Source organism: Pimephales promelas, chromosome 15 (genome assembly GCF_988280905.1).
Source record: "Pimephales promelas chromosome 15, fPimPro1.hap1.1, whole genome shotgun sequence".
Taxonomy (NCBI): domain Eukaryota; kingdom Metazoa; phylum Chordata; class Actinopteri; order Cypriniformes; family Leuciscidae; genus Pimephales; species Pimephales promelas.
The window spans coordinates 3,937,862-3,960,448 of NC_142783.1; the positions used below are offsets into that span (position 1 = coordinate 3,937,862).

The window sequence follows — 22,587 nt, forward strand, 5'->3', positions numbered from 1 at the left end:
AGCATTCTTGTAACTTTTGCAAAATCACAAAATGGAACACTCCCGCTAACGTTTGCATAAATAACTTAATTTTTTTTTTTGAATGACCAGAGAACATTCAGAAATACATACATTATCATAACATTTTTAGAGCATATTTTTGTTAGCTGGGATATCACTCCACGCCCGACACATGGACGTGTGTGTGAGGAGCGGACGCGTGGATCGCATGGCTTTTGTCTGGGAGGAGACAGATATATCTGCTGGAGCAGGGGAAGTTGGCTGGCGGTGTGATTTGGCTGCTTCTTAAGCCAGTTATCTCCGCGCTCCACACTGCTGGTGCTCTGCCAGCGCTCACAGTCCTGAGTGAGGAGGACATTAATGAGTCGTGGAGGGCTGGGACGGGCTACACCGCGGCACTCTCTCTCTTCTGCGGGAAAATGATGTGTTTGAGATTCCCTGATACTAGCTAACCCAGCTGACAAAAACTTGTTTTAAGAACCTCCTGCCAATGATCTTATTAGTTATATTAAATAAATATATGTATTTTTTTAACATTCATTCAGCCATTAATTACTCACCCTCATGTCGTTTTCAAATCCATAAGACTTCTGTTCATCTTCGAAACATAAAGATTCATAAAGATCATAAAACTAATATGAATTGAGTGGTTTACTCAACATTTTCTGAAGAGACTTGATCGCTTTAGACTAGAATAAATTTAATAGGCTTTTATTCACATTTAAACATTCATCCACTCACACATCAGTTGGTAAACAGAAGTTCAAATTCACTTCAACATCAAATTTACAAATCACATCAAGCAGGTTTGATTGAGCTTCTGTTTATGTTCATTGATGTTAAAGCAGCATTTGTTTTGTACAGTTAAATATAACTGAAGTGACACCAGAAGCCAGACACATCAAAAATCCCCTATAGTCAATAATTGTATCCCTTAAAACTCATCTTTGATCACCAAAAGAATTTTGATTGAAAAAAAAAATTCTTCGTTCCTTAAAATATCTTGAATGTAACTCGACACTTGCCTCAATTTGTATACTCGGTTCTATGAATATGCAAATAAGCCCCACCTCCACTCACTCACTCACTCAGAGATCCACTGGTTGGCGATCACACGTTGATCTGGGGTGCGTTTCCCGAAAGCATCGTTATCATCGCAAGCATCGCAAGTTCCGTCGTTATCAGCATAGTTCAACGAGTCTGTTTCCCGAAACCATTGTTCCAACGAACATTCGCAAACAGCATCGCAAAATTGTGTGGTTTGAACGACAGCTCTCGACCTGTGGTTAGAGGCATCGTTTCTATATTGCATGATATTTGGCGGTAATAAATCCTTATCGTGAGAAAAATAAGCAAGCTGACATTCAGTACAACCGGTGCCTTTTTATTTAGAATACATACAAATGGATTTTAAGTCTTTTAGTTTGTCAAAAGTTTTAAAGTAACGTGTTTGAAGAGTGCGCATGTGCGAACGTGCTCTACTATGTAAGAACGCGCAAGCCAAATACTTAGTTTGGTAATAAAGCAAAATAACTGAGAACAATTAGAAATAGTACTCAGATGACATGTTTGTAATTAAAAAAATCTACCGTTGGATATCAAACAGTTTCATTAAAAGTAGTTATTTATCCACCATGTGCGAAACCAACGTGGTTGAACGATACTTTGCGACAATGGGTTTCGGGAAACAGTTGCGACTAGCTAGTTAATTTCTCCAACGATGCATTGTACTATGGTAGTGAAGCAGCGAGTTACATCGTTGTACGGGAAACGCTACCCTGATTGGTTATGAGGTAGTTTGTGACGTCAGAAACACCAGCGATTTCACACCGTGTTTTTGAGACTGTCTTTGGTTCACTGCAGTTTAAGGAGAAAATACTTAGCAATGTTGTCGACTTATGAATTTGCACATGGTTTGTCTTAAAGCATATTAAAAACACCACATACACACATAAACACCATTAAAAGCTGTGTTTTTACCACATGGACTTTAACAAATGGCCGAGTTCCCTTTTAAGGCCTGTTCACACCGGGACGAATTTCGATATTCGGCGATGTTTAACGCCTCATCATGACTAAACAAAGGGTGTGCACACCGACGCGAAAAACGCCATGTGTAAAAGCGTTTTTTAAAAACACCATAAGTTTTTTTTTTGTTGTTCTTAGTTCGCGCCACGTCAAAAACTATCTGACCAATGAGATTGGCGCTTTTGCTCACGTGTCTGAAGCTACTTAAGTTACAGTAAAACAAAACTTGGTGCGCTCAAGTAGCATCTACACTGCCGGGAAGAAATAAGACGATGAAGATGCAAGGCAAAATAAATGTAGAGCTGCTGGTCTCGTTGGTGTCGGAACATAAAGAACTATACCAGATAGCACACGTACATCTGCAAGATGTCTGTTAAAGATCACTTAATCTGGAAAGCATCTGCTGTTTACTAACATCTGATAGACATCTTTAAGATGTCAGTTTAATATACAGTACATTCTAAATCATTACATCTTAAAGACTTCTAAATGTCTATTTGACATCTGACCGGAAATGTCCTATCGTATTGCAGATGAGCAAACACTCTACAGATGTAAACACACACATCAAATAGACGTCTCCGCGACGTACATGTGCTATCAGAGATATGACAAACGCGACTGCCTACAAAATAGGACATTTTCTGTTTTAAGGCCTGTTCACACCTGGACGAATTTCGCGTGCGTTATTCGCCGACGTTTAACGCCTCGTGACTAAACAAAGGGCGCCAATGTGAGTTTCACACCGATGCATAAAACGCCACGCGTAAAAGCGCGTTCATTTTTTAAAAAAACGCCTCGGGTTCGTTTTTTTAGTTTGACGCGCTGCGTCAAAAACTATTCGACCAATGAGATTGGCGCTTTTGCTCTCGCGTTTGGAGCTTCTGACGAGACATTAAAACGTAACTTGGGGGCGCTCAATCACAAAACGCTCTTGCCGAGCACACATATGCAACGGTGAAGAAGATATACGCGTTGCTGTCTACACAGCCAGGAAAAAATAGACAAGGAAGATGCAAGGCAAGATGAATGTAGAGCTGCTGTTCTCGTTGCCCAGATAGCAAACTGACATTGAATCAACGTGGAAATATGACATCGAAACAACGTTGATCTGACATTGTTTTGCTCATCGAATTAACGTTGAACCAACGTCAGACGCGTCATTCTTTCAAAACTAACGGAAAATCAACTTGAAATCAATGTTTTTTCAATGTTATGAAAGCAAACCAATTTTCGATTTTCATTTAGCTTTGAAGAATGCCGCGTCTGACGTTGGTTCAACGTTAATTCGATGAGCAAAATCAACGTTGTTTCGATGTCATGAGAGACGTCGTTTCCACGTTGATTCAATGTCATTTTGCTGTCTGGTTGGTGTTAGAACATAAAGAACTATATGACAAACGCGACAGCGACTACAAACATCTTGATAAAAGAGAACTGTTATGGAGTTGTATTGCAGAGCAAATCGGGCGCCATCTAATGTCAGGCAATGAATTTGCATGTTCACTCGGCTCATCGTCAGTGAAAATCGCTTGGGTGTGAACACAAAAAACGCGTTGAAAAACGCTGACGAATAACGTGTGCTGATATTCGTTCCAGTGTGTACGGGCCTTTACATTCAGCGCCATCTGATGTTAGGGAAATAATTGGCATGTTCACTCGGCTCATCGTCAGCGAAAATCGCTTCAGTGTGAACACAAAAAAACGCTGGCGAATAACGCGCACCGATATTCATCCCGGTGTGTACGGGCCTTTAGCCAAGCCTGCATAAAAAATAAGTTGGGTAATGTTTAAAAAATGAGAACGGAATGCTCCTTTACCCTATAACCGGAAAAAACAATACAATACAAGAACAATAATAACGGTTTCATGACCGTTATCTTAGAGCAGATTCGTGTTAGCTTGAAAGAGGAAAGGCCTATGGGAGGCAGTGATGCTCGAGAATACAGTCCTCGGCTCAACACACACACACACACACACAACAGCGAGGAAGAGATACAATTCAGTCCATGAGACAGAGAAGGGAAACGCAACCGAAACGCTCTCATTCGCGCAGCCTCCCATCTATTTCTCTCTCTCACTCACTCACACACACACAAACGCGCGTGTTCTGGTACCAGGAGGCTCGCGTTGTATTGTTTCGGCGGATGGGTGGAGGTGCACACACACACACACACAGAGAGAGAGAGAGCGCTGAGGATAAGGCATCACGCTGAGGGTAAGTGCTCCACATCTCGGCTCTGACTCACATACAGGTGCTTTTTTCTCTCTTTCTTTCTCTATCTCTCATCCTTTCGCTCCGCCTCATTGGTGCTACCCCCCCCCCCCCTATCTCTCTCTCTCTCTCTCTCTCTCTCTCTCTCTCTCTTGAGCTCCAGGGCTGCCTGCCTCCAACCGTCCTCTGCTCTCTTCCTTCTCCTTCCTTCCGTCTGTCTGTCTCCGTCTCTCCTCTTCCTCCGTCGTCCTTCATCGTGTGAAGAATGATTAGCATACAGGAGGCGAGAGGAACTTTCCAGCGCGAGTGAGCAGGAGAGCAAGTGAGGAGGGGAAGATCGTGGGAAAATAATCAGGAGCGATTGGAAAGTTTGAGCGAAGGCATCGTTTCCACACTGGTGGGTCACTCGTGCTTTATCTTTTTGGCTGGCTTGCTTTACACACTGAAGAGTTGAGCTCTGGGTTTTATTTACAGCGCACTTGTTATCGCCAGGAGACATCGGCTATTATAGGCTACTACTGGATCTTAAGATAATTAGCCTATAATTATTCTATAAACAAAGATAGCGACACATGTCGTGCTTTGTCAGATTAACAGACTGTAATCAGGTTGATTTAGACATAATTAATAAAACATTTAAATAATAGCTTTTAACTTGATCATTTAGATGTTTACAGTAGCTATAATGATTTTACTACTCAGTATTTTTTGTCTTGTATTCCAGTACAAATATCTAACAATTCTTAAGTCAAGAAGATACATTTTTGAGACGCAAAATAATATATTATAATGATATATTGTCAAATTCAATATATATATATATATGCATATGCCAACCGGGTATGGATCATAATTTTGGTTTTCCTTTGATTTACATTTATTTTTCTTACCGGACTGTCAGATATATATTTTTTATAAACTTTTTTCAAACGAGACTTAATATCTTATGTTATTTTGCTTTTCATGTATATGTTTAAATGTTTATATGTTTGTACTGGTAAACAAGACCAAAATATTGAGTGAGAAAGTGTGTGTTTTCTTGCAGCAGAAGTAACAGAATGTAAGGAAAGAGTGAAGATCAGTTCAGAAGATGATTTCTAGTAATTGTTCGTAATGCACTGCAGTTGATCTGTCCTGTATGGACCTCACGAGTGTGTGCCGGACGTCTCTCTGCTCATGCTGGATATCTGTGCTTGATGGAAATGTGGATGTGGATGAGTGAGAAGTAAACGTGTGTCTCAGGTCACGAGCTGTTGGGCTTTTTCTCCAGAAGCTTCTGTGGGCTAAGGCTTGTGAGATGGCATATGCTTCTGGGCTGGACTTACTGTAAGGCTCCCTCATTGTTAAGAGAGGTACAGATAATGTGCGCTGCTGGGAAACTTCTGTTTTCTCGAGATGACTGTAGATAAGCTGTAGTCCATGATGAATGCACAGATATGCCTTCAGAAGAGAGTGATTTTAAATGCAGTGGCCATTTTTCCTTCATTAAATATCAGTTTCATGAGCGTTCCTCACCCCTGCCTTTATATTTTGAGTTGTGGCTTTCATACTTTTGTTTCTTTAACTAAATCATATGTCAACAACAAACTCACATTAGTTGTTCCTGATATTTAATAAGAAACTGCGGTAACACTTTATTTGACGATGTCCTTGTTACACGTTACATGTGGTTACTGTAGTATGCATAATTACATGCAACTAACCACAAACCAAACCCCAATTCTAACCCTATAGTAACTACATAGTTCATTATTATTATCATTATTGTTTAGTGCAAAATTACACCGTAACACGGAAACCTTAAATAAGGTGTCATTGTTACAGTATAATTATATATTTAAGTACTGATTAATATTAACTTAAGCAACTACACTTACTATAGGGTTAGGGTAGGATTAGGGTTTGGTTGAGGGTTAGTTGCATGTAATTATGCATAATATATAGTTATTACTATGGTAAGTATGTAACACATGTAACAAGGACACTGTTAAATGAACTGCACATGTGAAGGGCATTTAATGTAACAACCCAGCTAACTTCTGTTTAGATACTTCTATTTCTTCTATTATGATTAACAATTTTCAATTTGTGGTTCTGACTCCAATAAAATGAATTATTAATTAACGAGAAATCTGTTAATCTGTAATTACAGCTACTTTTTTTGCATGTACTTCGATATACATATCTGAAATCATGTTTAAATTCTAAATAAAATGATTAATTAATTCCATTTATAAATGATCTACAAATGTTTGCACAGTGTGAACTGTGATTGAATTGAGGAAAGAGTCTTCATCTGACTCCCATTATGCTAATTGCAGTTCAATAGATATCAGCGTGAATATGAAACGTTCACTCCTACTGTATGTCTATTCTCTTATCGTTTCACACTTAGATGCTATTCAGTTTTCAAAGTCTTTGTGCAATTCAGTTTCACGCAATATTAAAAGGGACAGATCATCAATGCAAAATGACTTAAATATCAGTGTATTGCTCACATTAATCTATCCACAAAGATTGTTGAATGGACGACATTTATTCCACTTTCATGGTGTTTTCATTGATAGATGTGGTCACTATGAATCATCACTTAAACACTTAAAAAAAGTCCCCATAGAACAAAAGTAAAAGGCAATTTTGTTTAAATGGTGTTTTCATTGTGTGCAGAACAGACTTGCTTTACTGACTGCATTTTATTGTGTTTTATTCTCTTTTTTTGTTAGGACATGATGCATATTTTAAAAAGACTTCACAATGACTTGTCTTCGGTGGTGTAAAGTATTTGAGTTAATGTATTTAGTTACTATACTTATAACTTTTTAGCTAGTTAGTACCGAGTATCAAAGATATTAGTAGCTTTTACTCTCTACTGGAATACATTTTTGAACAAGTATGTATTCTTTACTCCAATACATTTGTGATGAGTAATGCAATTGCTTATTATATTTTGCATTTCACCTACTTTTTCTACAGCAGTTTATTCCTGTTACAAAAGAGGTGATATCGCCATCTTCAGGGCATTGAAGGTACTACTTGTGCGTTTGCCCTAATGGCGGGTTCACACACACTGTAAAATGATCGTTATTTTAAACGGTAAAAATGCTACAGTGAAAAACTGTTAAGTGGGTACCAGACAGTTTCCTTACTATTTACGGTAAATAACTGTGATCTAATGGTACATTTAATGTAATTTTACTGTAATTTACCATTATAGTTTTAATTTTACTGTAAAATACCGTTAAAGTTTTTGAAAGTGAAAGACAACAACGTATTGATTGAATAATTTACAGTGAAAAAAACATAAATTGACATTCCCACAATTCTCTGCGTGACACTTCACATTTATGAAATAACTATGTTTATTCATAATTATGTTTCGTTTTTTTTCTAATCAGTTATGTACATTAGGGTTTTATGTTGCACGCCAGGTTCACACATTGTACAATTTTGGTCACGATTTAGCTGTTTGAGACAAATTTTGCAAATACACTAAAATCTGAAGTCTTTGATCGTTAGTTTGATTTGTTCACCGTTTCAATAAAATGTTTTCTCCGACAAATTTCTGTCAGTGTCAGAAGATTTCGCTCTCGGTCCTGCGGTGTGACTTTTCCTACGACAATTATCAAATTGTCTTCAGCTATGAAGCCATGACCAAATTGAACTTTAGAGAATTCTTTGTAGCCACCGTTTCGATCTCTCATGTAATGTCATTGATCGATGATGTAAAACTCCGGACGAGTTTTCTTGCGTTTGCATTGATCTTGACTGTTGTAGAGTCTGACATTAAAGGAGTAGTTCTCTTTAAAAAAAAAACTTTTGCTCATAATTTACTCACCCACATGTCATCCAAAATGTCCACGTCTTTCTTTCGTCAGTCGAAAAGAAATTGAGGTTTTTGGTGAAAACATTCCAGGATTTTTCTCCATATAATGGACTTCAATGGGAACCAAACGGTTCAAGGTCCAAAAGACAGTTTCAGTGCAAACCGTTCAAAGGGCTTTAAATGATTCCAGGCGATGAATAAGGGTCTTATCAAGGACCCTTCGAGTCATGACTCGAAAAAAGATTTGTTCATTTTGTTGAACGAGTTCGAACAGGAGAGTCACAAAGAGCTTATAAAACTTAAACATTTTTTTTTTTTTTTAAATGAGCGATCGTTTCGCTAGATAAGAGCCTTATTCATTGTCTGGTGTTGTTTAAAGCTCTTTGAAGCTGCACTGAAACTCTCATTTGGACCTTGAGCCGTTTGGTTCCCATTGAAGTCGATTATATGGAGAAAAATCCTGGAATGTTTTCATCAAAAACCTTAATTTTTTTTCGACTGAAGAAAGAAAGACATGGACATCTTGGATGACATGGGGGTGAGTAAATTATCAGCAAAAGTTTTTTCAAAAGTGAACTTATCCTTTAATGATAACTGAGAACTTACAGTGACTTACAACGAGGATCATGATCGTACAGTCTGACAAGCAACAATCATAAAGCACTACTATAAATGTGCATCTGGCTTTACTGGAATATGAGTGCATTGGCAGGTATTTGCTGAATCACAGGTCTTTCTTTCATATACGAGATGAGGACAAACCAGTATGACTATGTAATTTGATCATCATTATTTAATTTCCGTCATATTGAAGAGACCTTTGGCTATAGATAGATGCAAACTGTGATGAACTCATTTCAAAATAAATGAATTTCACAGTTATAGAACTGAACTGAATCAACACTAAACTGAATAAACACACCATTTTCTGCTGCTTTACTGCAGAGTTTGAATTTGTCTCACACTTTTTTGTTTGCATTATTGATCGTTATAATCCTGTTTATTACTGTGAAGCTGCGTTGAAACAATCCGTATACGATGCTATATAATAAATAAAGGTGACTTGACTTGAATAACGTCACCATTTACTGTATTTACGGCTCTGCTGACGGACCGATGGCTGATCTTTATTAGGCGTGAAGGCCACATAAGTAATTTGGATCATGATTGATACGTGTGGCGTATCACAGAGCCATCCCCATCATCATCCATATCAAAGCATGATCTATATCTAAACACAGAGGCCAATTAAAAGCCCATCCCGACCGGAGCGAGTCTGTACCCGAGAGTGTGAAGCCGACGAGTGGCTGATACCGTCGCTCACCTACAGACACAACATTCATCTCACTCACCTGATGGCACCACAGTCCCAGCGTGTCAGAAACACGGGGATCTGCGTGAGTAATGTGCTCTGCAGGCGTAGGGTTAGTCATCGCTGCTCTCCGGGAGAGGAAGAGGAGGAGGAGGATTACCGCTGCCTGTCTTTGAGGACTCCAGCGATGCTTTCAGTGCATCCTGATGTTTTTCTCTTCTGTGTGAGAGTTGCATTGTGAATGCAGGAGCTGGGCGTCATTTGGTTTGATTTCACTTGAACGATGAGGTGAGACAATTAACTAAAGCTTGGAATTTTTAAACAGTTTATATATATGACATTAAACAATATGGATCTACTTGGAATGACATTAGAAACCAAACATCAAGAAAAACACATGAGGCACTTCTTTTGTTTAATATATTGTACATTTATATTTGACACCTGGCTTACTGTACTTGGCAAAATCACTGTGACCGTATGGATGGATGGATGGATGGATGGATGGATGGATGGATGGATGGATAGATAGATAGATAGATAGATAGATAGATAGATAGATAGATAGATAGATAGATAGATAGATAGATAGATAGATAGAACCTATGGATGGATGGATGGATTAGATAGATAGATAGATAGATAGATAGATAGATAGATAGATAGATAGATAGATAGATAGATAGATAGATAGATAGATAGATAGATAGATAGATGGATAAATATTAGATAGATAGATAGATAGATAGATAGATAGATAGATAGATAGATAGAACCTATGGATGGATGGATAGATAGATAGATAGATAGATAGATAGATAGATAGATAGATAGATAGATAGATAGATAGATAGATAGAACCGATGGATGGATTGATGGATAGATAGATAGATAGATAGATAGATAGATAGATAGATAGATAGATAGATAGATAGATAGATAGATAGATAGATAGATAGATGGATAAATATTAGATATATAGATAGATAGATAGATAGATAGATAGATAGATAGATAGATAGTAGATAGATAGATAGATAGATAGATAGATAGATAGATAGATAGATAGATAGATAGATAGATAGATAGATAGATAGATAGATAGAACCTATGGATGGATGGATGGATGGATAGATAGATAGATAGATAGATAGATAGATAGATAGATAGATAGATAGATAGATAGATAGATAGATAGATAGATGGATAAATATTAGATAGATAGATAGATAGATAGATAGATAGATAGATAGATAGATAGATAGATAGATAGATAGATAGATAGATAGCCACTGAATTAGTTTAGTCCGGTTATACATACAACCGCGAACAGCACATGTTGCCCCTGAGCTCCGTAACACCATCTCTCATAAAGATTTGAGTCTTTAAATAGTAAAATAATTCTCCGAAAAACAGCTAGCCTCTTCGCTAACTAACACACAAAATACCATTGGAATGCTACTTCCGCCGCGTCACCGGAAGTTTCACCCACTTTATTTTTTACAGGAGCGCCCCTCGGAAACTTGTGGATACAGTTGATCACAAATAGGGTACTTAATCTACCAATTTAAGTTTCCCAACATTAATATTGTGTGATGAGACAAAGAAAAAAATAATCCGACGCATTTCATGATTACACAAGCATTTATATAGTCTACTGTATATATACAGTCACCTAATGGATTATTAGGAACACCAAACTAATACTGTGTTTGACCCCCTTTCGCCTTCAGATCTGCCTTAATTCTCCGTGGCATTGATTCAACAAGGTGCTGAAAGCATTCTTTAGAAATGTTGGCCCATATTGATAGGATAGCATCTTGCAGTTGATGGAGATTTGTGGGATGCACATCCAGGGCATGAAGCTCCTGTTCCACCACATCCCAAAGATGCTCTATTGGGTTGAGATCTGGTGACTGTGGCGGCCATTTTAGTACAGTCAACTCATTGTCATGTTCAAGAAACCAATTTGAAATGATTGGAGCTTTGTGACATGGTGCATTATCCTGCTGGAAGTAGCCATCAGAGGATGGGGACATGGTGGCCATAAAGGGATGGACATGGTCAGAAACAATGCTCAGGTAGGCCGTGGCATTTAAACGATGCCCAATTGACACTAAGGGGCCAAAAGTGTGCCTAGAAAACATCCCCCACACCATTACACCACCAGCCTGCACAGTGGGAACAAGGCATGATGGATCCATGTTCTCATTCTGTTTACGCCAAATTCTGACTCTACCATCTGAATGTCTCAACAGAAATCGAGACTCATCAGACCAGGCAACATTTTTCCAGTCTTCAACTGTCCAATTTTGGTGACCTCTTGCTAATTGTAGCCTCTTTTTCCTATTTGTAGTGGAGATGAGTGGTACCCGGTGGGGACTTCTGCTGTTGTAGCCCATCCGCCTCAAGGTTGTGCGTGTTGTGGCTTCACAAATGCAGTAACTTAAACAGCGTGTAGCTCTTCATTGAAATCGTTCAGATAATGTTCACAATTAAAATGAAACACACAGGGTATCAAGAATAAACAGTTTTATATATTGTCGTTTATTGTCCGACCTGTGATTGCAGATATTACAGCTAGATTGCGTGTACATTACACTGAGATCCACTCACAATGCGTTCTCAAATACCTCCGGACAGGATGACATTCAGATCAGAAATGCAATTATGATTGTCTTTTCAATGTGCATGTGGACAACATCTGGATAACACAGGTTGCATGTTAATGCAACCTTAGGTAGATCTTTGGCCAATAAGGCTTTGTCTCAGTTTAAATGCAGGGGTTTGACCCTGCATAGTGCCATTAATATCACTAACATCATGAGGGTGTCAAGCCATTAACTCCGTCACTGTTGGCATTACGCACTTTGACAGCTTTCAGGGAAGTTCTGCTTTCTTAAGACACGAGATTATTTAGGATATAATGCCCAAGGATGTTAATATTTTCATGTTTGTGATCCATCCGCCAATGCCATTCTGTGGGGATGTAGGATTGGAAAATCAGTCTGGAAATCCTTGGAAATGCTAATTCAAGACTTTCCGCTAGATTTTTAACCTCTGTCTTTGAATATTAATGACATTCAGTGTGCACGTCTGCCAATGAACAGGAGCGTTCCGGATGAAACGTTATGGAGGCAAAAATAGTCCTCCCCACACAGGGCTAAGAAGAGCACAGCGATATTGAAAAATGATTACAAAACACCCATCCATAATTCATCAAGCATATTTTTGAGGGCGCGGGACTCTTATTATGGCTGCTCTTTAAATCAGATTTGTCGGTTTTGATCAATGTAAAGTCTTCTAGTGACACGACTGGAATATTTGCCAAATATTGCTCTGTCTAATGGATAATGGATTAAGACAAGTGATGCCGCTGGGGAGGAATGTGTGAGAGCTGAAGCTAAGAGTACAATCATGATTTGAAGCAGATTTTCATTCTTGCAAAAATGGTTGGATTTGACTTTAAACAAATACACAGAGCAACTATAATTATCAGAGATGATTATTAGAAGTTATTGTCATCATTAAGGAACAATGCTTTTAAAGGACAACTCCGGCGCAAAATGAACATTTGGTCTAATAACACATTGGTTCTCTAGATTTGTTTTCATGATAATCAAATGTAAAGAGTTTTATCTCTAAAAACTGTTTAGCGTATAACGCCAGTGTATTTAATAAGTAAAAAGAAATTGCTAGTTTATACCACTAACAAGGCTCAAAATAGCCCCACACTAACACAGTAACATAATGAGGGTCCATACATGCAAAACGAAGCATCGAGAACTGTGTAAGTGTACAGACCGTTTAATAAGAAGATACTTTATAAAGACAGTCCACTTTGTGTATACAAACAGAAGCCATCTTTGGAAAACAGTCCCGACCAGTCAAACCACAAACAATGTTCATACAATTCAGCTCACTTGTTTCGTCGTTCGTGGTTCGACTGGTCGAGACTGGTCCAAAGGCTCCTGCCTACTACACTTACAAAGTTCTCAATGCTTCGTTTTGCACGTAGGGACCCTCATTATGTTACTGTGTTAGTGTGGGGCTATTTTGAGCCTTGTTAGTGGTATAAACTAGCAATTTTTTCCCCCATTACTCAATGCCCTATATAGCGTTGTACACTAAACAGTTTTTAGAGATAAACTCTTTAGATTCGATTATCATAAAAACAAATCTCAAAGAACGGTCGACTAGGTACCGATGTTTTATTAGACCAAAGGTTCATTTTGCGCCAGAGTTGTCCTTTAATTTCTTTTGAAAATAAAAGAAATGTAGTTACATTGATTAATGGTTAACAAATAGGTTTAACAATTAGTAACCATACCAAATTGATCCCGATCCCATAAATGTGTGGTTACCAATAGCTATTTATCTTTACAAATCCTAAAGCACAGTGATTTTGCAATCACAAAGTGATCATTTATGGAATCACTCAGCGCACATTATAATTGAAATATTTGTTTTGAATAACCCATGATTATTCTCTGTCAAAACATGTTTTAACTGCTTAGGTGGCTAATATCATTCATTCGCCCTACATTTCAGTCAACATTCTTGTGCTGAATGTGTATTGCTGCAATTTACATTACAACGTTGAAGTCTGAGGCCAATGTAACTGTGAACATTAACACTGATTGAGACTGTAAGAGAAATGTCCTTCTGCTTGCACTATTTCATCAAAATACTGACGTCCCTTTAAGTTCAAATGTCAAAGCATAAACCGATAGCCAATGGCTTATGTAAAACTAAGAATCATTAAGAGATCCAAATGTGATAAACATGGATGATACAGCTATAGTGACCAATGCCCAAAACCCAACTTTTGGGAAAAAGCAATACTGTGCTTTGTATAGAAACACTATGACAGACTAATGTTCTTTAAGTGAGGCTGTCAGAGAAAAACCATCACACAACGTTCACTATTCAGGAGAACGAAAAGCTAAAATGGTGAGATCTGTCAGCCAACAAATGAAGCTCACTTATTGTTGATTGCATCTCTTTCCATTGTACAAAAACTTTTTTTTGTGTGTGTTGAAATGACACATTTAGCTACCGGCATGATTACTCTTAGCTATTGAGGCTTTCACAATGCCTTGATCTCTCATTTTGACATTCGTACAATCAGCAACTGGACTGGCTGTACTGTTCGCATGCAAGCATGAGGTTAAGCCTCGACTTTCAGAAAAGCTCTGACAAGAACACGTCGACCAATACTGAAGATCCCTTTTTTATAGACGTTCAATATTGGAATACTGAACATGCAGCAAGAACTGTCTTTGTGCTTTATCGGTTGCATGCTTGGCTAGAAACTCTGACTTAAAGATGCAAACGCTTGGCCGATGCATTGTAAGCTTGTTAATGTATGTAACAAACATTGGTTCTCAATCATAGCTATAAACATGGCGCCAGTTTAACTTTTACAAACGTTCTCAGTCAGGGGTGTGTTTCCCGCACAACGACATAACTCTCTGCTTCACTACCAAAGTATGATGCGTTATTGAAGAAATAACTAGCTAGTCACGACTGTTTCCAAAACCATACTGTCGCGTATTGGTCGTTCAACCACGTTGGTTAATGATGTCACGCAGGTGGTGGTAACTCCTTTAAAAGAATCCGTTTGAGATCGAATCAATGCTAGATGTTTTGCTATAAACTACAGACATGGCCTCTGAGGAATATCTCTTATTCATCTCAGTCATAGGCGCCGATTTATGTTTTCCTCCGTGGGTGCTCATGGGCGCACGCCCTTTAAAAAAAAAAAAAAAAAGTAGTCAAAAAATGCTTGCGTTTCAGAACCTTGGGAAATGGACATCAGCCGACACGAACACACACTATTTACTTGATAATAAAGCCGTAAGGCTATCTTTTAACTCAGGACAGCGCCACTTTTCACAAATAGGCTACAGACAGGATTGGAGATGAAAAGTTTAACTAACCGCGATCAGCTTCGTGGGAAATTATGAATCAATGTCACACAAATCTGTCCATCTGAAATCTGATTCTAATTATCAAACGCACGTACACACGCACGTCACTGTATGGGTAATAATGAAGCGGGAATCTGCGGAATCACACTAAAGAGGCGTTTTCACCCGAGAAACGCTGTGATTGGTGGATACAGGACATGGAGCAGGCGACTGACAGCGAGATAACAAATCACAGTGTGACAGACGGGTCAGACGCTTCAAATAGCACCAACTGCAATGTTTAATTTTAAATGAATATTACTGGCAGTCTGGTACACGTGGGTGGGTGCTCGTTATTTTCCGTGGGTGCTCGAGCCCCGGAGCACCCACGGTATCGGCGCCTATGATCTCAGTTATTTCACTTTATTTCCAGGCTCGTTCTTACGCAGTAGAGCTCGTTCACACATGCACACTCTTCAAAAACCCCAACCCCACTCTTCAAAACCCCCCCATACAAATACATTGTACTGAAGTCAAGATACGGATTTATTGAGTCCACATGTCAAGCAAACTAGAAACTTTTCTTCTAACCACAGGTCGAGATCTGTCGTTCCAAACACACAAGTTTGCGATGCTATTTTTGAATGTTCGTTGCAACGATGGTTTCAGGAAACAGACTTGTTGAACTGCTGATAGTGACAAAAATTACGACCATAGATAACGATGCTTTCGGGAAACACCGCAAATTGATACTTGGTTTGGTTCAAACCTGAAATGTTGATTTAATATGAATTATTAATAACATTTATTTCCCCAAATTTTCTATAATGTACTAATAAATAGCCCACTATAATTTCTGCAGTCATTTAGAGTAGCTCTATGCAGTTTTTTTTTTACCTTAACTGAATAGCTTCCACGTTATTGCAATGGTTATATGACTATTTTCGGGTTGAATGTTGGGTGTGGAAATCCTGCAAAGTGCTGCTTTAAGCTTAAACTTAATTTGCCTTGTATAGCTATTCACTGTGGTTATGTAATTATGTTGGGTTTGATAATATTGTTTTATAGTACGGTAAATGAATGTGCATGATTTAACAGTGATGCCTTGGAAACAGTCATGAGAACGACTTAAACGTTGGTTAAAATCAACATTTAATTTAACAACATAAATGCAGTATACATCCAACAACAGATTGATAGCAATTGTTTTCATTGCAACTTTAAAGACATAAAGCTGTTGCTCTGAGCACATTAGTGGTGTGTATTATAACATTTATTGTGTATATCTCATGAATAAATATGTACAGAAATAATCAGCCTGATTCCCTCGACAAAAACTCGACAGGATTTTTCCACTGGAGTTTGGATTGTTGGAGAAACTAAACCACAGTCACAATTCTTCAACGTCATGACCATTAAACGACTTTTTCAGTATTTAATTAAAAACATTGTCTCTGAAAGTTGGAGTTATAATAGTTTATGATTATAAATACGAGGCTGTGAAAGTTTGTTGTGATAATGTTTAATGTAAGACACTAGTTAGCAAACACAATTTTCAGGACTTTATTTGTTAAAAAATCACAAGGGGGTTTACTGATCTATTTAGAAGAATAAAACATGAAAATATCTTGAGCTTTTGTTCACCACAGACCTTATTTCAAGCATTTAACAAAAAAAAAAAAAAAAAAAAAAAACATTGACTGAACAAATATGTCATCCCTGTGTCTGAATAATACATTGGTCGCTGTAAGTCAAGGTATTTTACGAACGATAATTATTGCCCTCTGGTGATTGGGAGACTAATCGGCCATTCAAATAGATCTGGTGGCCATTCAGTGGAAGAGTATGAAACAATCACACTCTCAAAACCCGTTTAACTTTACATGCCCAAGCCATAATCACATACTAAGGCAAGTGCACAGAAAGATGTGCTGAGAATTGTAAGACTAAGAGACAAAAGTGTGTCCCAGGGGTGCCTTTGTCAGCGTTTTTTTGGGAAGAGGTGAATGAGACCCCCAGGTGCATGCTGGAATTGCCCTACTTCCAAAAGCTACATCTGCCTATTGTTCGTCCTGGATTTACTAAGAACTAAGCCAACAACACTCACAAATCTCCCCAAATTTCACACACTTTTCTGTATTCTCTTGGTCTAACATGGTGGTATATAACTGGCAATGCTGCTATAGCTTCTAGATATTAATTTGTAGGGTCTTTTAGGTTTCGTTTACTGTAAATTTGGGGTGTAACGGTACATTCGCATTGAACCGTTTCGGTTCGAGGCAAAACTCATGAAACTTTGCGCACGCTTCAGAAGTGGTGAAAATTTAAGTGTGATATGGTTTTCAAAATTGGGTGGGGCAAATTCTGTAAATTATTGCCGCCACATTTTGCCCCGGCTCTACGTTGCACAAATAGGTATGAAATTTGGTACATATATGTAATGACACAATACCTACAAAAAAGTCTCTTGGAACATAGCCCTAAACACAACAGGAAGTCAGCTTGAACTTCCTCATAGATTTTGTGCATTTTTCGTAATTTCCTGATGTTGTACTTTAACAAACTCCTCCTACAGTTTTGATCTGATCCTCTTCAAATTTGGTGAGTGTAATCTTAAGGCCTTTGCGACGTTAAATTGCGAATATCTTGAGTTTTCGTTGAAGGGTGTGCCCTTGGCGGCCTGACAAATGTACACCCAATTTCAGCCTTTTAGTGATTTGTGCATGAATATGTCATATAGTTCAATATTGCTTGCAGTTCCGATGTTGCAAATATAAATATATATTTAAATGTGTATTTTTAATGTGATCACCAAAACATTATTTGTTCATCCTTCAAAGATGACTCCCATTTATAAAGCTGAAAGTTTCAAGATGTAGAAGAACTCAAACTTATTTAAAAAAATTTTTTCTTTTAACAAATGGGAAATTTCTCTGCCATTTCTTTCTTTCTGCCGTGTCGAAAACGCACCGAACCGTGACTTTAAAACCGAGGTACGTACCGAACCGTGATTTTTGTGTACCGTTACACCCCTACTGTAAATAAATCCATGCACGGGGCATCAGGAAACACAGATAACACTGCATGCATGGTCTGTTTGGAAGCTGAGGAAGGTGCTGCCCGAGTCTCGCTCTGACCTATTTTCCCCAGCCCTGCCCAACACTTGCTGTGTGGAGCTCTGAAATAGCTCATAGAGAAAAGTGGTGCAAGCATTTCCATCTTGCATAACAGGCTGATGGTCGGTTTGGCCAGCCGAGGCACTGAGAAGCAGTGCAGTGTACACTGAGAGTAACACAAGCAAGCGGATAATTGCGTCAGAGAGTTTTCAGACTGTTGTGGTGCCACATTTTCTCAAAGTGCTGTGAGGTTGGCAGGCTTTTTCGGCAAACGCTCATTTTTTGGGGGGTGGATAATCTAAGCAATGCTTATGCAAGCAATGCTCAAGCAATTCTTGACACTATGCGTGTGAAACCCAACAGCACTGTTTAAGGGAGTGACTAGCAGATACTGTAGCTTTTTGTTGAGTCTCTTTGTAGAAAGCAAAGTGTAAAATGTTAAACAGTCATCTATGTTCTGTGTTTATGCAACACGCTATCATGATGTTTTCACCTCGTTTTAGAGGATGTTTCTGTGGATTTCATAGCTTTTCCAGATTATTTTGTTTATATTGAACTCTATCACACAAACTTACAGTATGTAATTCATTCAGTACTGTAAGTAAATATCTCTACATTATGAAGGTTTTTGGACATCCATATTCTGCATCATCCAAACTAGCTAAAAATATACACTATTACTTATACTACTTAGGTTTCGGTATTATTATTTAATGTCTATTTTACTCACCGAGGCGGCTTTATTTTTTAAAATGCAATTTATTCCTGTGATCAAAACTGAATTTTCAGCATCATTACTCCAGTCTTCAGTGTCACATTATCTTCAGAAATCACTCTAATATGAGGATTTGATGCTCAAGACACGTTTCAGATTATCAATGCATAAAGCAGTTGTGCTGCTTCAAACTTACTGACTGTATATCCATGTATTAATGGCTATTTTAGGGTAATCCGGTGAATTAAATTCTTTAACGCATCTCAGTTGATTACTTTCTTTTTATGAGCACCGATGAAAACGAACATATCTGGGTCTAAAAAAGTTGTTGCTGGCATCCTATTAGATTCAGTGGTGGAATGTAACGAAGTACAAATACTTCGTTACTTTACTTAAGTACATTTTTCACGTATCTTTACTTTACTTAAGTAGAATAAATAGTGCATACTTTTTACTTTTACTTCGTTACATTTTGCAGCAATTATTATACTTTCTACTCCACTACATTTCTACAACTTCTGTTACATTTTCGTTACATTTCCTGATCAGTTTTTCCCCTGCCAAAACGTAATCTGACCGTCCGTTCGTTGCACGTTTGTCTCACCAGTGACGTTTGGTTGCCATAGATACAGTATATCAACCCAGTCACACTAAATGCGTCTCACACGCAGTGTGTTTATCATGCAACTCATACGCGAAAATTTGTTTTTACGTGCATAGGAAACACACCGTGTGTAATATATGTTTGGTTTGGTTAGGATTGTGGCAAGCCAAGAGGTTCAGAATTACACCATAAATGAATCGCGTTTACTGCCAATAGTAAGGATAAGCATGATATTGTCTAATTGCAAGCTTGTTTCAGAAATGGTGACATTGTTTTCCATCATTATTGAACATCATTATAGGAGTAGGCTATTAGGTTGAATGAGTTAGAATTAAATGTTTTATTAATCATTAGAAAATAGACATTAAGATAATAAATTGTAATGCAAGTTTTACTTTTAATACTTAAAGTACATTTAAAATAAAGTACTTTTTACTTAAGTATGGTTGTCATTGTGTTACTTCTACTTTTACTAAAGTAAATATTTATCTGGGTATTTGTACTTTTACTTAAGTACTGAGATTCAGTACTTCCTCCACCACTGATTAGATTTATATATATATATATATATATATATATATATATATATATATATATATATATATATATATATATATACATCAAATGGGATGCCAGCAACTTTTTTAGACCCAGATATATTTGTTTTTCGCAAATTATATTTAAGGCTTGGCTCAATCCTTCAATTTTTATTTAATAGTGATGAAAAACATTCCTCTTTCCAGTCAAAAATATTCATCCAAAGTGAAAAATTGGTTTATTATAAAGATCAGATACTTAATCAATATATTTTTTTTGACATAAGCCAAAATATAAATGAATATAGGTAAAAAAGGCTTTTTACAACATACCATGAACAAAAAAAATTTATTTTCACTTAAGATAAAACCAAAATTTTTCATTAGACTGATATCAATTACAAACTATAACTATTTGACATATTTGTTTAACTTTTTTCGGCGTATGTGAAGAACAAAATAAATGGGAATTATAACAATTGCAGGTACTCCAGATGGCTTTTTAATTGGAATATGTCACCCATGAGTAGGTTATAACATTTTTACTAATGTTTTGTAAAAGAAATGAATAGGATTACTAGCATAAAGTCTTTTAAACACAAATATGCCTAAGCTCAGTGAACATTAGTCCCGTCGGCATAGGTTTTATTCGATATGTGGTTCTGATTGTGGTTATATCTGTACATTAGCACTTTAGTGTTGTTGTTGGTGGCGTTGTTGTTCGGCTCACTGGTTTATGGCTGAAGGGTTTGTTTTAAGCGTGAAGGGCACTGGAATCTGTCATGCCTGGCATGCCCTCTCTGGATACATCTGCCTCTCAGGATGTGTGCGAGAGACGCCGGCTGTTGTGGGCTAAATAATCTGAGCGAACGTGAACGTGCTTGAGACTCCATAGTCCTATAGAAGCGGCGACAACAGGGGATTGCATTTCCAAATCTCTGACATTCACAAGCTCGCTAACCACTAATCCACATCCGTGCGAGGCAACCCATCACCCAGCTGCTGAGCATGCAGGGTAATTGTGTGAGCGGCTGACTGAAACACTTTTTTTCATCATCTAAAATATGAGTTTTTGTGGGCTACGAAGGAAGCCTGGGTATTTGTTTTGTATACTTGGTGGTTGCTTACTGTAGGAACCAGAAAAGAAAAGAAAATGGAAAATAAGAGAAAATAAACCTTTTTGGTCTTCTGGTCTGGATTTGTCTCTTTGAATGTCATGGCCACACCTACAGAGCGCAGTCGTTAAACAAGTCTAAACTACTAGTGAGTCTCCGTGATGAATCTGCTCGAAAATGTGTTTCGAGATCGCCCAAAATGTCCGGGATTCGGCTTTTGCGTTCTACAGTCGCTATTACTGCAAGACTCTGAACACTATGGCTACGTTCACACTGCAGGGCTTAATGCTCAATTCCGATTTTTTTAAAAATTCGATTTTTTTGCAAGGCCGTTCACATTTCCAATTAAATGCGACCTTTTGTGATCTCCTGTGTGAACGTGAAATGACCCAGAAGTGACCCGCATGCGCAGAAGAGTAATCAACGGTCAACGACGTCACTTGTTGTTTGCGGAATAGTTCTTTTTTCCATATGTTGCGAGCTTTTGTTTTATTTTTATTATTGCCACAGCCCATATACAAACACAGACAACAATTATTTTATCGACGGGCAAAGTTTGCACATAAATGTAAGATTTTTCCGATCCTCACCGACCTCGTCATAAAACCCGTTTAATTGATAGTACGTGTCCTCAGCGCTCCTTGCTTTTGTCGCCGGCGGCCGCGGTGCGACACTGGTGGCTGGTGTTGCCAGATTGGGTGTTTTTTCGCTACATTTTAAGGCATGTTTACATGTGTTTTAGCCAGGTTTTCGCTCTTTAGAAATCTATCACTCTACTGTGCGAAGTTAAACTGACAGAGAGCGCACGTTCACAGACACCAGAATGAACGTGTTCACAGTAATGTTCATCAGGCAGTAATACAGTACGTTTATTTTGGGCGAACGTGAACTGTCAGGTTCTCCCAAAATATGAACGCATTCATGCACAACACTGGGGAAGAGACACGTCTGCAGCGGCCCATTGGAGTAACAGTGCAGAAACGCGTTGAAGTATTGGCTAGTTACAGGTGCGTGCAATGACGTGCGGGTTAGATATATGTGACCTGGCTGTTAAAGGGTTAGTTCACCCAAAAATGAAAATTAAGTCATTAATTACTCACCCCCATGCTGTACCAACCCCGTAAGACCTTCGTTCGTCTTCCGAACACAAATGAAGATATTTTTGATTAAATTTGAGAGCTGTATAACTACCACATTGGCTCCTAAGGGAC

The 22,587-nt window shown here is 38.0% G+C and overlaps 1 protein-coding gene across 4 annotated transcripts in view; it reads left to right on the forward strand.

Annotated features, from left to right (window-relative positions):
- Positions 1 to 4,035: 4,035 nt before the first annotated feature.
- The window catches only part of myt1lb (myelin transcription factor 1-like, b), a 185,001-nt gene continuing 166,449 nt past the window's right edge, over positions 4,036 to 22,587 (forward strand). Inside the window, exons 1-2 of one of the 4 annotated variants that reach the window (XM_039650967.2) lie at positions 4,036 to 4,246; positions 4,508 to 4,640. The gene's annotated coding sequence lies outside the window, so the exon portion shown is untranslated. Of the gene's footprint in view, positions 4,247 to 4,267; positions 4,641 to 22,587 lie in introns of those variants that run through there. The other 3 variants (XM_039650968.2, XM_039650969.2, XM_039650970.2) reach the window with 3 other exon arrangements.